This window comes from Salmo salar, chromosome 14 (genome assembly GCF_965601325.2).
Source record: "Salmo salar chromosome 14, fSalSal1, whole genome shotgun sequence".
Classification (NCBI taxonomy): domain Eukaryota; kingdom Metazoa; phylum Chordata; class Actinopteri; order Salmoniformes; family Salmonidae; genus Salmo; species Salmo salar.
This window is the reverse complement of record NC_138304.1, coordinates 85,437,771-85,455,110: the sequence shown is the minus strand read 5'-3', so window position 1 is coordinate 85,455,110 and position 17,340 is coordinate 85,437,771. Positions and strand designations below refer to the sequence as shown.

Genomic DNA, 17,340 nt, shown 5'->3' with positions numbered 1-17,340 from the left:
CTTGATACCATTGAGTGCTTTTTTAGTACAGTTCCATGTACTCTTAAACACTACATCTTCCAACAACCAGGCCAGAGATATCTTTGGTAGATTTAATTAGAAGTTTAAAACTGTAACGCAAAACAAGCACAAGATACAAACGGTAAGTAGCAAATAGTGCAGGGGTCTCCAACAGGTTGATTGTACCAGTAGCTCGCAGACCACCTATGAGTAGCTCACCAAACAATTATCAAAGTACATGCAATTTTTACCTGTTCCACCGCAAACTGTCAAAAACAAATCTCACAAGTATCAGATACCACAAACTCCCAGCTACTATCTAATCAACACAACATTTACATTATCCCACCCCTGGTTAGCCACTATTGACTTAAAAGCCAAACCTAACACTATCTGCCAATACATTTTTTGCAATATTGCCCGTCTTGTTCGTGTGGTGCCATTTGTCTATCGCTGTGTAGCCAGTTGATGTGAGCTGCAACGTCGGCTTACCTTGCAGATGTATATCATCTGTAAGTATATCATTTGTATCTATTTGTTATTTGCAAACTTTGCAATGGAATGAGCAGCAGCAGTACAGAACTATTGCTAGATATGCTCATTTGATGGCACATTCCTCACTGGCCTTATGCGCAATTAAAGGGGAATTACACTCAAATCTAAATGTATTCCTTTTCTTCCAGACCCCTCAAAAAGTGTCTTCTGATGTGATTTAAGCATTGACATGGACTCAGAACCAATTTCATTGTTTCTCTATAAACAACTAATTTCTTTCTTTTTTTTAACCTGGAAAAATTCAATTGAACTTAATTTGGGAAAATATTAAACAGAATTTGGTTGAAAAAATCTGATTTGAGGTTTATTAACCTTCATTTTACCAGGTATATTGACAGAAAACATTACTTTCTCTTGTACTCTAAGGACCTGGGGAAGAGTTGCACAGGAGAGGAGAAGAGAAGAATATGCCTATTTGAAAGCTAGGAGGGAAATGTAGCTTGCAACATGTTGAAGTTTTTAAAAGTAGCTCTCAAGTTAGAAAAGGTTGGAGACCCCCGATAAAAGGTCACACACAGGCTACCTGAACTGGTGGCCATTTTGAACATCCCCATAGGACATTTTATTCTATGGCAGAGGTGTCAAACTCATTTTGCCCCAGGGCTGCATTCGGTCTTCATCGAGGTCCGAGGTCCGTTGGGCCACACTCAGGATTGGGGTGTAATGGATTACATGTACATGTAATGGATTACCCAAAAAAACAGTAACTGTTATCCGTTACCAGAAAAAATATTTTAATCAGATTACAGATACTTTTGAAAAACTAGATGATGAAAACAGCAGTGGTGTAGCCTACGGGCCGTACAGATATCACTTATTGATATCTTCATAGTGTATTGATGCTCTGCCATCCCACCTCGCGAGCAAAACACTTTAGTCACACACACCCCCCCCCCCCCGACAGCAGAGAGAAAGTTATTTAAAGCTAATTACCTGTAATTCTACACATTTTGCTGGGCCCCTTGGCACGTGCACTGTGTGCCCAGTCGGTATTCAGCCATGATTCGTACAAGTTTAGATAGCTGGCTAGATTCATTTACCAATCTAAAAAATTGTTGGCTGACATGGCTAATTGATTGACTGTCAGTGACTGACATAACAACAGAAAAACTGCTGATGCTTTTGTACAGTCATTGTATATTGGGCAGCCTGGTGCGCTTGAGCGCCAGGGAGTGGAAAGTGGGAGCAGGCGTGACACTACAGTATGTGGCCAAACAGGTTAGTTTGTTTCTACATGACAGACACTTTTGCTGCAAGGGAAGTACTGCGAATGACCTGATACAAGCATGCAAAACTGGATCATTTCCTTCTGGCAGACAGCGATGGAGAGAGGTGAGAGAAGAAACCCAGTGTTCAGTCCCTGGTGTTAGGGCACAGCCAACAACTGAGTCTCAATTGCTTCGGTAAGTTGCCATTTGGACCAAAATAATTATTAATTACATGTTTGTTATTCTCTATTTTATCTTCTATGATACACTTTATTATTGGTGATTTGTATCGTGGTGATTTGTACAATACAACTTGACATACTTCATGCTAACAAGGCGAGTAGGCAATGTTCCACAAGCTAGAAACATTTTCCATATAACTTAGTTTATAGAGGGGATTGGCCATCTCGTCACTCAGCAAACCACCTTTAGCTGTTTTGACCTGAGGCCAAACCCCTCAAATTGTTGTGCTGCATTAAAACTTCTTATGGATTAGTTTACAATAAAATTAATCACTTACCTTTGATGATTTTCACATGGTTGCACTCACAAGATTCCATGTTACACAATAAATGTTCGTTTTGTTCAATAAAGTCCCTCTTTATATCCAAACACCTCCATTTTGTTGGTGCGTTTTGTTCAGTAATCCAATGGCTCAAATGTGGTCACAAGAGGCAGACGAAAATTCCAAATAGTATCCGTAAAGTTCATAGAAACATGTCAAACGATGTTTATAATCAATCCTCAGGTTGTTTTTAGCCTGAATAATCGATAATATTTCAACCGGACAATAGCGTCGTCAATATAAAAGATAAACAACGAAAGGCACGCTCTCGGGATTGCGCACCAAACAGGTTGGGGAATTTTCACTGGCCTCTCATTGAAACTGTTCATTCCCCCTAATTTTTCAGAATAAAGGCCTGAAACAATGTCTAAAGAATCTTCACAGCTAGTGGAAGCCATAGAGAACAGAATCTGGGTCCTATCCCTTTAAATGGTGGATAGGCTTTCAATGGAAAAACACAAATTTCAAAATAATAGCACTTCCTGGATGGATTTTCACCTGCCATTTCAGTTCTGTTAAACTCACAGACATTCTTTTAACAGTTTTGGAAACTTTAGAGTGTTTTCTATCCAAATCTACCAATGATATGCATAACCTAGCTTCTGGGCCTGAGTAGCAGGCAGTTTACTTTGGGCACGCTTTTCATCCAAAATTCCGAATGCTGCCCCCTATCCCAAAAAAGTTAAAGCGGGAAACTCGGATAATTCTTTAGCGACCCGCTCGGACAGTTGTGCGCCTGTGTTCTGACGTTCTTGTATTGTGTGTTGTTGGTGCACATTAACAGTTATCTAGGTTTTGCAGGCTCTATCATGGCAGTCACCCTGCTGTCTGCCAATCAAATCAAATCAAACTGTATTTGTCACATGTGCCGAATACAACAAGTGTAGACCTTACTGTGAAATGCTTACTTACAAGCCCTTAACCAACAGTGCAGTTCAAGAAGAGTTAAGAAAATATTTACCAAATAAACTAAAGTAAAAAATTATCCAAAGTAACACAACGAGGCTATATACAGGAATGTCTGTATATCCAGACAATCAAAGGAATATCTGGGATGTTTCGGTGTCAGGCGTACTTGTGGTTTGTGGAAAGTGGGGTTGGCTGTGCAGGGGGCTGGGTAGGGGTCTGGGGACCACAGGGTCTGTTATACTGTTATGTTTCCATTGTGCTCCCTTTTTTATGTCCTGATAGAGTTGGATACCCGTTGTTGTTTGAACACTAATTTATTTGACGTAGGCTACGGCTGGTTCTTGTTAATAAACCGTTCAATTCGAGAACACGATCCTCCGTTGCGGACATTATTTTATTTATGATCTATCAAGGTCATTACGTTGGTGTCAGAAGTAAAAACTAAAATTGAGCTAGCTAGCTGACTAACATTATGGTGGCTACTTACATGGATTATCCTAGCAGAGAAAAATAACAGAAAATGCTTTGTGGTCGTCTGAGATTAAAGTAGGAGGTGGAGAACAAATACGGCAACGGAGGTGCGTGTGCTTGGAGGTCGGAGGATCTGGCTGAAGAGTTCTTGAGGCCATTGGGCCACAAAGCCCAACGCGGATTCTGCTGGGCGGACAGAGCACGTGACATCAACAGTGCATGATGGGAAGGCTGGGGCTCAAGATATACAGCGCATTTAGAAAGTATTCAGACCCCTTGACTTTTTCCACATTTTGTTATGTTACAGCCTTCTTCTAAAATGTATTAAATAAAACATCTCCCTCATCAATCTACACACAATACCCTATAATGACAAAGCAAAAACAGTTTTTTAGAAAATAATTCACATTTATTAAAAGTAATAACACCTAGATTTTCCAATATTTGCACATTATTAATAAAATAAATATTCAAGCTCTCAAGTTGGTTGTTATTCATTATTAGACAGCCGTTTTAAGTCTTAACTGTAATTAGGCGAGTCAGGAACATTCAATGTCGTTTTTGTAAGCAACTCCAGTGTATATTTGGAGTTATGTTTTAAGTTATTGTCCTGCTGTAAGGTACATTTGTCTCCCAGTGTCTGTTGGAAGGCAGACTGAACCAGGTTTTCCTCAAAGATTTTGCCTGTAATTTGCTCTATTCTGTTTCTTTTCATCCTAAAAAGACTCCCTAGTCATTGCTGATGAAAAGCATACCCATAACATGCAGCCACCACCATGCTTAAAAATATGAAGAGTGGTACTCAGTAATGTGTTGTGTTGGATTTGCCACAAACATAACACTTTGTATTCAGGGCATGAAGTGAATTTCTTTGCAACATTTTTTGCAGTTTTACTTAAGTGCCTTATTGCAAGCAGAATGCATGTTTTTCATTCTGTACATGCTTCCTTCTTTTCACTCTCTCATTGAGGTTAGTATTGTGTAGTAACTACATTGTTGTTGATCCAGCCTCAGTTTTCTATCACAGCCATTAAACTCTGTACAGTAACTGTTTTAAAGTCAGCATTGGCCTCATGGTGAAATCCCTGAGCGGTTTCCTTCCTCTCCGGCAACTGAGTTAGGAAGGACACCTCTATCTTTGTAGTGACTGGGTGTATTGATACGCCATCCAAAGTGTAATTAACAACTTTACCATACTTAAAAGGGATATTCAATGTCTGTTTTTTTTTACCATCTACCAATAGGTGCCCTCCTTTGCGAGGCATTGGAAAACCTCCCTGGCCTTATGTGACTCAAGCACATTTTTACTCCTGATCTTATTTAGGCTTCACATAACAAAGGGGTCAAATACTTCTTGAATCAAGACACTTTGACATTTTGGGTTATTGTGTACAGGCCAGTGACACAAAATCACAACTTAATCCATTTTAAATTCGCTGTAACACAACAAAATGTGGAAAAAATAAAAGGGGTGTGAATACTTTCTGAAGACACTGTACACTATACTTTTCCCCCCTACCTTACCATCCCTACCCTGATTGGAGGAAACTAACGGAAAACAATACCTATTCTGCTATTTACAGCTATTTTTGCTGACATATACAGTGCCTTCAGAAAGTATTCAGACACCTTGACATTTACACATTTTGTTACGTTACAGCCGTATTCTGAAATTGATTAAATAAATAAAAATCCTTAGCAATCTACACACAATTCCCCATGATGACAATGCGAAAACAGGTTTTTAGAATTTTTGTAAATGTATTAAAAATAAATACCAGAAATACCTTATTTACATAAGTATTCAGTCTCTTTACTATGAGACTCAAAATTGAGCTCAGGTGGATCCTGTTTCCATTGATCATCCTTGAGATGTTTCTACAACTTGATTGGAGTCCACCTGTGGTAAATTCAATTGATTGGACATGATTTGGAAAGGCACACAGCTGTCTATATAAGGTCCCACAGTTGACAGTGTATGTCAGAGCAAAAACCAAGCCATGAGGTCGACGGAATTGTCTGTAGAGCTCCGACACAGGATTGTGTCGAGGCACAGACCTGGGGAAGGGTACCAAAAAATGTCTGCAGCATTGTAGGTCCCCAAGAATACAGTGGCCTCCATCATTCTTAAATGGAAGAAGTTTGGAACCACCAAGACTATTTCCTAGAGCTGGCCGCCCGGCCAAACTGAGCAATCGGGAGAGAAGGGTCTTGGTCAGGGAGGTGACAAAGAAGACGAGTCAGGATCGAGGCAAAAATGAACAGAGCAAAGTACAGGGAGATCCTTGATGAAAACCAGCTACAGAGCGCTCAAGACCTCAGACTGGGGCAAACGTTCACCTTCCAACAGGACAACGACCCTAAGCACACAGCCAAGACAACGTAGGAGTGGCTTCTGGACAAGTCACTGAATGTCCTTGAATGGCCCAGCCGGAGCTCGGACTTGAACCCGATCGAACATCTCTGGAGAGACCTGAAAATAGCTGTGCAGCAATGCTCCCCATCAAACCTGACAAAGCTTGAGATATTCTGCAGAGAAGAATGGGAGAAACTCCCCAAATACAGGTGTGCCATGCATGTAGTGTCATACCCAAGAAGACTCAAGGTTATAACTGCTGCCAAAGGTGCTTCAACAATGTACTGTGTAAAGGTTTGAATACTTATGTAAATCTGATATTTCGGTTTTTATTTTACATGAATAAAAACCTGTTTTTGCTTTGTCATTAGGGGGTTTTGCATGTAGATGAATGAGGAAAAATGTAATACATTTTAGAATAAAGCTGTAACGTAACAAAATGTGAAAAGGGGTCTGAATAGTTTTTCACCGAGACATGGCTGAACAAAGATACAGACAATATAGAGCTAGCGGGATTTTCCATGCACCGGCAGAAAAGAGACGCTACCTCTGGTAAGACGAGGGGTGGGGGTGTGTGTCTATTTGTCAATAACAGCTGGTGCACGATGTCTAATATTAAAGAAGTCTTGAGGTATTGCTCACCTGAGTTAGAGTACCTTATGATAAGCTGTAGACCACACTATCTTCCAAGAGTTCTCATCCATATTATTTGTAGCCGTCTATTTACCACTACAGAACGAAGCTAGCAGTAAGACCACTCTCAACCAACTCTATAAGTCCATAAGCAAAGAAGAAAATGCTCACCCAGAAGTGGCGCTCCTAGTGGCCGGGGACTTTAATGCAGGCAAACTTAAATCAGTTTTACCAAATTTGTACCAGCATGTCACATGTGCAACTAGAGAAAAAACTATCCTAGACCACCTTTACTCCACACACAGAGATGCATACAAAGCTCTCCCCCGCCCTCCATTTGGCAAATCTGACCATAATTCTATCCTCCTGAATCCTGCTTACAAGCAAAAACTAAAGCAGGAAGTACCAGTGACTCGCTCAATACGGAAGTGGTCAGATGACATGGATGCTACACAACAGGACTGTGTTGCCAGCACAGACTGGAATATGTTCTGGGATTCATCCAATGGCATTGAGGAGTACACCACCTCAGCCCTTGGCTTCATCAATAAGTGCATCGACGACGTCATCCCCACAGTGACTGTACGTACATATCCCAACCAGAAGCCATGGATTACAGGCAAAATCCACATCGAGCTAAAGGCTAGAGCTGAAGCTTTCAAGGAGCGGAGACTAATCCAGACACTTATAAGAAATCCCGCTACGCCCTCAGACAAACCATTAAACAAGCAAAGCGTCAATACAGGATTTAGATTGAATCCTACTACACCGGCTCTAATACTCGTCGGATGTGGCAGGGCTTGAAAACTATTACGGACTACAAAAATGAAACCCAGACGTAAGCTGCACTATCTGACACGAGCCTACCAGACGAGCGAAATGCCTTTAATGCTCGCTTCGAGGCAAGCAACACTGAAGCATGCACAAGAGCACCAGCTGTTCTGTATGACTGTGTGATAACACTCTCGGTAGCTGATGTGAACAAAACCTTTTAAACAGGTCAACATTCACAAAGCCACTGGGCCAGACAGATTACCAGGGCTTGTACTCAAAGCATGCGTGGACCAACTGTCAAGTGTCTTCACTGACAATTTCTTTTTCCTTTTTTTTCATATTTTCACCCCTTTTTTTCTCCCCAATTTCGTGGTATCCAATTGGTAGTAGTTAGTCTTGTCTCATCGCTGCAACTCCCGTACAGACTCAGGAGAGGTGAAGGTCGAGAGCCATGCATCCACCGAAACACAACCCAACCCAACCAAACCGCACTGTTTCTTGACACAATGCCCATCCAACCCGGAAGCCAGCCGCACCAATGTGTCGGAGGAAACACCGTACACCTGGCAACCGTGTCACTGTGCACTGCGCCCGGCCCGCCACAGGAGTCGCTAGTGAGCGATGAGACAAGGATATCCCTGCCAGCCAAACCCTCCCCTAACCTGGACAATGCTGGGCCAATTGTGCGCCGCCCCATGGGCCTCCTGGACTCGGATGGCTGCGACAGAGCCTGGACTCGAACCCAGAATCTCTGCGCCCCTCGGGAGGCCCTTCACTGACATTTTCAACCTCTCCCTGACCGAGTCTGTAATACCTACATGTTTCAAAACAGACCACCATAGTCCCAGTGCCCAAGGAAGCAAAGGTAATCTGCCTAAATGATTACCGCCCCGTCGGTAGCCATGAAGTGCTTTGAATGGCTGGTCATGGCTCACATCAACAGCAACCTCCAGGACACCCTTGACGCACTCCAATTCGCATACTGCCCCAACAGATCCACAGATGACACAATCTCAATCGCGAGTTAGCATGGGTCCCCAGATCATCAAAAGGTTCTACAGCTGCACCATACCATCAAGAGCATCCTGACCGGTTGCATCACCGGCTGGTATGGCAACTGCTCGGCATCTGACCGTAAGGCACTACAGAGGGTAATGCGAACGGCCCAGTACATCACTGGGGCCAAGCTTCCTGCCATCCAGGACCTATATAATAGGCGGTGTCAGAGGAAAGCACATATAATTGTCAGAGACTCCAGTCACCCAAGTTATAGACTGTTTTCTCTGCTACTGCACGGCAAGTGGTAACGGCGCACCAAGTCTAGGACCGAAAGGCTCCTCAACAGCTTCTACCCCCAAGCCATAAGACTGCTGAACAATCAATAAAATCGGCACCGGCCTGGCGGTGAATACTAGCATATACCAATAGACTTCGTCATCGCACTAGCGCTAGTTAGCATTGGCTCGCTAAACTACCTCCAACTTCCTTCATACTGGACACACAAATGGTATCCACAAGTTCATCTTACTCTGGGGAAGTAGATAAATGGCCTTATTGCCAAAATCCTGAAGTATCCCTTTAAGCTAAACATTCTGATCTGTTCCATCAGCCTTGTTAGTTGATACGGTGTATACCTCCACTACACTCCTTTGATACGCATCGTGAAGGTTTAAGAAGTGACTATATGCAGTGCCTTCTGAAAAATAAGTGGGTTTATGGCATATACCTGCTGTATACCGACCACTACAACACTGACTGCCCTCACTCCATAAGCGAAGAGAGAAACTGTGCCTGGACTTTGCAGTCTCCCTTCGGAGACTGGTTACCTTCCTGCCGAAGAGAAGTGTCAGGCAGCAGCTCCAACCGTAGTACACACATGCTCTCTATTCCAAAGGCCCCATAGTACACACATGCTCTCTATTCCAAAGGCCCCACAGTACACACATGCTCTCTATTCCAAAGGCCCCATAGTACACACATGCTCTCTATTCCAAAGGACCTATAGTTCACACATGCTCTCTATTCCAAAGGCCCCATAGTACACACATGCGCTCTATTCCAAAGGCCCCATAGTACACACATGCTCTCTATTCCAAAGGCCCCATAGTACACACATGCTCTCTATTCCAAAGGCCCCATAGTACACAAATGCTCTCTATTCCAAAGGCCCTATAGTACACAAATGCTCTCTATTCCAAAGGCCCTAGAGTACACACATGCTCTCTATTCCAAAGGCCCCATTGTACACAAATGCTCTCTATTCCAAAGGCCCCATAGTACACACATGCTCTCTATTCCAAAGGCCCCATAGTACACACATGCTCTCTATTCCAAAGGCCCCATAGTACACACATGCTCTCTATTCCAAAGGCCAAGACTGAAAGATACAGTACAAACAGTCACCCATACCTTATTTTTGCCATTTATTCAACACAACTCGAGTATCTTCAAACGTAAATATAGTTTTTTTTACTTCATTTAACTTGAATGTTTTATTTATTTATCGATGCAATATCCATGCATTTCAGTGTCAATGACTGCCATGTGGATAATATTAATTTAACCTTGAACTTGCCATCATCACCGTTGCCATTCCATCTCATCAGAAACCCAGCAGCTGACATCATGGCAAATAGGTAAGGATGATTCATTTGTATCAACTATACTTAAGGAGTAAATCATGAAATATGAGTACCAAATAACTTCACAGGACAGTTATTGATACTTTTTCAATATATTCATAACTGATCAGTTTTATTCCATGTAGGTCAACTGAAGAAATGCAAATGAGGAGCGATTTCCTGCAGTGTGTGGAGAAAAAAGGTAGGCCTAGTAGTCAAAACATTTATTTACCCTAAAATTATTTCTAGATTGCACTTGACTAGTAGTTTTAGAACTTTTTTAATGTTCCTATTACTACAGGGGCTGTGGCATTCATAAAAAGTGTTGAAGAAGTCGTGAAAAAATATGGGGATAAGAAATTGTCCCTCAACATGCAAGAAGGTTCCCAAATGTTAAGATTTGGAAACCTAGATAACACAGTCTATGCAGGAGAACATGAGGAATTGAATGATTGGAAATGGTCCTACCTTCCAGAGAGTATGGAAATGGTGGTAATTGGAGCAATAGATGACTTTTCTTTTTGTGAAGCAGAGTGTTCCCAATTGGTTGTTTTGGTTTGTGAGGATCGCAAGGTCTATGCCTATGAAGATGAGCGCCTGCATCTGTTTGCAAACACTTTGAAAGATATGTTTGATTTTCAAATCAAATTGCCAAGTGAAACAATCCATCGTGGGAAGTGCTTTGCAGACGTGGTAAGAATAAAATGTCAATGTACAGTGCATTTTGTTACGTTAGACTTATTCTAAAATGTATAAAATAGTTTTTTCCCCTCATCAATATGCACACAATACCCCATAATAACAAAGCAAAAACATTTTTATTTTAGCAAATTTATAAAATAAAAAAACTGAAATATCACATTTACATTGGTATTCAGACCCTTTACTCAGTACTTTGTTGAAACACCTTTGACAGCGATTACAGCCTTGAGTCTTCTTGGGTATGACACTACATCAAAGATCTCTCTGTACTCTGCTCCATTCATCTTTCCCTCAATTCAGACTAGTCTCCCAGTCCCTGCCGCTGAAAATCATCCCCACAGCATGATGCTGCCACCACCATGCTTCACCGCAGGAATAGTGCCAGGTTTCCTCTAGATGTGACGATTGGCATTCAGGCCAAAGAGTTCAATCTTGGTTTCATCAGACCAGAGAACCTTGTTTCTCATGGTCGGAGAACTCTGTAGATGTCTTTTGGCAAACTCCAAGCGGGCTGTCATGTGCCTTTTCCTGAGGATTGGCATCCGTCTGGTCACTCTAGCATAAAGGCCTGATTGGTGGAGTGCTGAAGAGATGGTTGTCCTTCTGGAAGGTTTTCCCATTTCCACAGAGGAACACTGGAGCTCTGTCAGAGTGACCATTGGGTTCTTGGTCACCTCCCTGATCAAGGCCCTTCTCCCCCAATTGCTCAGTTTGGCCAGGCGGCCAGCTCTAGGAAGAGTCTTGGGGGTTCCAAACTTCTTCCATTTAAGAATGACGAGAGAATGTTAAAAAATAGAAACCAAAAAAAAATAAAAATTTTGCTTTTCTTGAGAAATAAAGTATAAGTCAGTACATTTTTTTGTTAATAACTGGGTTCTTGGGGACCTTCAATGCTGCAGACATTTTGGTACCCTTCCCTAGATCTGCAACTCGAAACAATCCTGTCTCGGAGCTGTACGGACAATTCCTTTGACCTCATGGCTTGGTTTTTTCTCTGACATGCACTGTCAACTGTGGGACCTTATATAAACAGGTGTTTGCCTTTCCAAATCATGTCCAATCAATTGAATTTACCATAGGTGGACTCCAATCAAGTTGTAGAAACATCTCATGGATGATCACATCTCATGGATGATCAATGGAAATGGGATGCACCTGAGCTCTATTTCGTGTCTCATAGTAAAGGGTCTGAATACTTTTGTAAATAATGTTTTTCTGTTTTTTATTTGTAATATATTTGAAAAATTCTAAAAACCTGTTTTTTCTTTGTCATTATGGGTTATTGTTTGTAGATTGAGGAACAAAATGTATTTCATCCATTTTTGAATAAGGCTGTAATGTAACAAAATGTGGAAAAGGGAAGGGGTCTGAATACTTTACACATGCACTGTACATAATTGATAGCATACATTAAGGCCAAAACATTACTGTGCACACAAAATTCAACAAATAATAACCATTGTTAAATGACCAATAAAATTAAGTTCATAAGAATATTCTCAGATCATTTCTCTATCCACCTGGACACAGTCTGTGGCAACAGATGAAATGGATGAGACATTTGATATTAAATGAAAACAAATGTTAAATTCATACATTTACAGTTAGTGTGGAATTGTGGTAAGTAATTAACAAACAGGATTATTTTGTAGTATGTTTGATTTCTGACAATCTATTACCATACTTTGACATGTTTGTCCACTAGACAGAAGAAAAGTGGGCTGAGGTGTACAAGAATGCAAAGAAAATGGAGGAAGAGGTACACAATGCATATCAGGAAGAAATAGCCACCCGTTGGACATCCAAGCAACCAAACCTGTCTGTAGAAAAGGTAACTTTAAAAGCTTGACATGTATGTTTATGGCATGGAATAATGGTATAGAGTTGGGTGCATTTCCCCTGCTCTGCAGCACCTGTAGAAAGCAACTACATAATGACAGTGTCAGGGTTAGGGTTGCAAAATTCATGGAACTTTCAATAAATTCCCTGTTTATTTAGAAATCCTGGTTGGAGGATTCCAGACACAACCTATTATTTGGCAGTGAATTCTATTTCTACATTCGTGATTCTATATCTCACTAATCCTCTCCACCTGACTTAATCTCTGATCACCGGAAGTTGTACAAATTGTTTAATTAGGGCAGTGAGAAAGAGGCGAAGCTAGAGGGTCAACTCTGCCCAAAATCTGTCCGTGCAGTAGATGAAGCAGACTTGGGCAAAAGTCTGTCCTCCACAGTCATGACTAGAAAGGATACAGTTTGTCAAATTAACGTCAAGTGTGGGGTGGGGTGGGGAGGGGGGGGGGCTTGCATTTTAGCTAACCCAATTCAGGGCTCTGTGCAGGCCAATCTCGACAAACCATTTCTGTATGGACCTCGCTTTGTGCATGGGGCATGCTGAAAGAGCAAAGGGCCTTCCCCAAACTAGGGCTCCTTAGTGGCACAGCGGTCTAAGGCACTGCATCTCAGTGCTAGAGGCATCACTACAGACCCTGATTCGATTCCAGGCTGTATCACAACCAGCCGTGATTGGGAGTCCCATAGGGCAGAGCACAAATGGCCCAGCGTCGTTAGAGTTTGGCCGGGGTAGGCCGTCATTGTAAATAAGAATTTGTTCTTAACTGACTTGCCTACTTAAAGGTTAAATAAAATAAAAAATGTAACTGTTGCCACAAAGTTGGAAGCACAGAATAGTCTAGAATGTCATTGTATGCTGTAGCGTTAAGATTTCCCTTCACCTGCATTGGGGAGGGAAGTGTTCTCCTGGCATCGGCCAAACTCCGATTCGTCCATCGGTCTGCCAGATGGTGAAGCGTGATTCATCACTCTAGAGATTGCGTTTCCACTAATTACAAGTGGGGAGACTCTGAGAAAGTGTTGTTTCCCGAGTTTTCACGTTTCAACACTGGTCTATCACCTTTTCAACCAAAAGATTACAACCAACTTGATTTAGACAATTACAAACTTATCAATGTGGCTAATGTAGCTAGTTTGACCATAATGTAGCTAGTTTGACCATGTAGCTAGTTTGACCATAATTAACAAACTGCATTATTTTGTAGTATGTTTGATTTCTGACAGCTTGGAAAATTCAATCACCATTGTTTTTAAATGGCTTTTTCCTATGTTTTTGCTTAGCAAGCTTAGCAAGCTAGATAACTTTATTATTAGCAACATTAGCTTGCTTAACTAGCTAGCTAAAACATTATTGGTTGAAGAATTGCTTGACTTCAAAAGCACTTGAGCACAATCATGTAGGACTTATGTCGCATTCACATGCAATCGGAAATTCTTAACCTCAGTTCAAATGAACTTAAAGTATTTGCGTAGAGCTTCTTATTGGTTGATTCTGGTATGCATTCAAGTGGGAAACTAGGAGCTCATTTTTCTACAATGAGTTTCCAAGTCGAAAATGTCCTTGTTCGGATGAGCATGTTGAAGTTTCCTTGTTCAGACGAGCATGTTAACGCCCGAGTAGTTATGGCAAACAAAGCTGGTGCTTTGTGTCAACCTGCGTTTTGAAAAGTATTGTTTTATTCACATTAAATTGCCTGATGTGACAAAGGTGTGTTTTTAAATGGCTTTTTCCTTTGTTTTTGCTGTTTTTTTACAGAAGGCAAACAAGGGAATGAGAACCAGAAATAGTCAAACATCCGAACAGTGCAAAATGAAGCGGAGGAATCGAACAACACACCAAACAATATCCTTAAAAAAAAGTAGAACACGTGTTTTTGTTGTCTAGAAATGTTCTATAATTTAATTGTTTTGTGAATTTATTTTTTGTATGTCTATGTCTACATGTTTATATATATATATGTTTACAAGAAGCAATGGGAAGACAGAGCAGGGATGTTCAAATTCAATTTTATTTGTCACATACACGTGATTAGCAGTTTTATTGAGGGTGTAGTGAAATGCTTGAGCTTCAAGATCCGACAGTGCAGTAATATCTAACAAGTAATATCTAACAAATTACACAACATATACCCAATGCACACAAATCTAAGTAGGAATGAATTAAGACTATATACATATGGATGAGCGATGTCAGAGCAGAACGGACTAAGATACAGTAGAATAGTATAGAAACAGTATATACAGCTGAAGTCGGAAGTTTACATACATTGAGGTTGGGAGTCATTTAAAACAAGTTTTTCAACCACTCCACACATTTCTTGTTAACAAACTATAGTTTTGGCAAGTCGGTTAAGACATTTATTTTGTGCATGACACAAGTAATTTTTACAACAATTGTTTACAGACAGATTATTTCACATATCACTGTATCACAATTCCATTGGGTCAGAAGTTTACTTACATTAAGTTGACTGTGCCTTTAAACAGCTTGGAAAATTCCAGAAAATTATGTCATGGCTTTAGAAGCTTCTGATAGGCTAATTGACATAATTTGAATCAATTGGAGGTGTACCTGTGGATGTATTTCAAGGACTACCTTCAAAGTCAGTGCCTCTTTGCTTGACATCATGGGAAAACCAAAATAAATCAGAGAAGACCTCAGAAAAAAATTCTAGACCTCCACAAGTCTGGTTCATCCTTGGGAGCAATTTCCAAATGCCTGAAGGTACCATGTTCATCTGTACAAACAATAGTACGCAAGTATAAACACCATGGGACCACGCAGCCGTCATACCGCTCAGGAAGGAGCTCATATTTCTACAATGAGTTTCCAAGTCGAAAATGTCCATGTCTCCTAGAGATGAACGTACTTTGGTGCGAAAAGTACAAATCAATCCCAGAACAACAGCAAAGGACCTTGTGACGATGCTGGAGGAAACAGGTATAAAAGTATCTATATCCACAGTAAAACGAGTCCTATATCGACATAACCTGAAAGGCCGCTCAGCAAGGAAGAAGCCACTGCTCCAAAACCGCCATAGAAAAGCCAGACTACGGTTTGCAACTGCACATGGGGACAAAGATCGTACTTTTTGGAGAAATGTCCTCTGGTCTGATAAAACAAAAATAGAACTGTTTGGCCATAATGACCATCGTTATGTTTGGAGGAAAAAGAGGGAGGCTTGCAAGCCGAAGAACACCGTCCCAACCATGAAGCATGGGGGTGGCAGCATCATGTTGTGGGGGTGCTTTGCTGCAGGAGGGACTGGTGCCCTTCACAAAATAGATGGCATCATGAGGGAGGAAAATTATGTGGATATATTGAAGCAACATCTCAAGACATCAGTCAGGAAGTTAAAGCTTGCGTCTTCCAAATGGACAATGACCCCAAGCATACTTCCAAGGTTGTGCCAAAATGGCTTAAGGACAACAAAGTTAAGGTATTGGAGTGGCCATCACAAAGCCCTGACCTCAATGCTATAGAAAATATGTGGGCAGAACTGAAAAAGTGTGTGCGAGCAAGGAGGACTACAAACCTGACTCAGTTACACCAGCTGTCAGGAGGAATTGGCCAAAATGAAATTGGGGTTTTCTCTCTCCTTACTTTTCTTAGACAATTCAGGTGGTAGCCTGTTTTACTCTGTGATTGGCTACAAGGGAGATAGATGTATCATTTTCTTCTACTTTTCAGGATGTTGTTGAGAGCAGTTTTGAAACTGAATTTAGAAACTGAATTTGAAAACCGAATTTGAAAACTGAATTTGAAAACTAAATCTGAATGCATCTGAGAAATACAATATATAAATGATTGGTAAACTTGAAATTGAGGTTTTTTAACATGATACACAGAAAATGGATGCAATATCTACTATATTGAAACTGATTATTGTCACGTCCTGACCAGTAAAGGGGGTTATTTGTTATTGTAGTTTGGTCAGGGCGTGGCAGGGGGTGTTTGTTTTATGTGTTTCGGGGGTTTTGGTTTATGTTCTATGTTAGTATATTTCTATGTTTAGTCTAGTGTGTCTATTTCTATGTTTAAGTTTCTTGGGTTGACCTTCAATTGGAGGCAGCTGTTCCTCGTTGCCTCTAATTGAAGGTCCTATTTAGTAGGGGTGTTTTTTCCTGTGTTTTGTGGGTGGTTGTTTCCTGTTTTGTGTATGTTGCACCTGACAGGACTGTTTACGGTCGTTTTGTTGTTTGTTTTGATTTTGAGTTAATAAAGTGAAAATGAGCACTTCACACGCCGCGTCTTGGTCCCCATTAGACGACAGTCGTTACAATTATAGAAATATTGAAATTGAATTACATTGAAATAGAATTTTAAAACAATGCAATATTTATTCAATCACGTTATCTTGTGTGTTTGTTTGTTCTCTTTGAGACACTAATGCAGCACCAATAGACACTCATTTCTAGCCATAATCTCAGTATTTCTTTATTCCAAACTGGGTCAAAAAATCCTCATATGACAACACTGGTGTATTCAGTGACATGAAACACTATAAAGGTTGCAAATATAAATAGATTGAATAAAGCTGATATGATTCTGTAATCTATTCTATTTGACAGACAATCATTTCTGTTCTATATGATACATTTCTGTCTGAGCGCTAGGCAATTTTACATCCTGAACAGGCCCCATATCTCTTTACATGTCCTGGGAGGGGTTAGGCAGAAACTGTCTGTT

At 40.9% G+C, this 17,340-nt stretch overlaps 1 long non-coding RNA gene across 1 annotated transcript; it reads left to right on the top strand.

The window, feature by feature from the left end:
- The first annotated feature begins 1,810 nt into the window (after positions 1-1,810).
- Positions 1,811-16,892, top strand: LOC106570348 (uncharacterized). The gene is made up of 6 exons (XR_001320652.3): positions 1,811-1,958; positions 10,000-10,107; positions 10,239-10,294; positions 10,394-10,785; positions 12,500-12,625; positions 14,407-16,892. It is a non-coding gene; the product is annotated as an uncharacterized LOC106570348 (long non-coding RNA).
- The last annotated feature ends 448 nt before the right edge of the window (positions 16,893-17,340 follow it).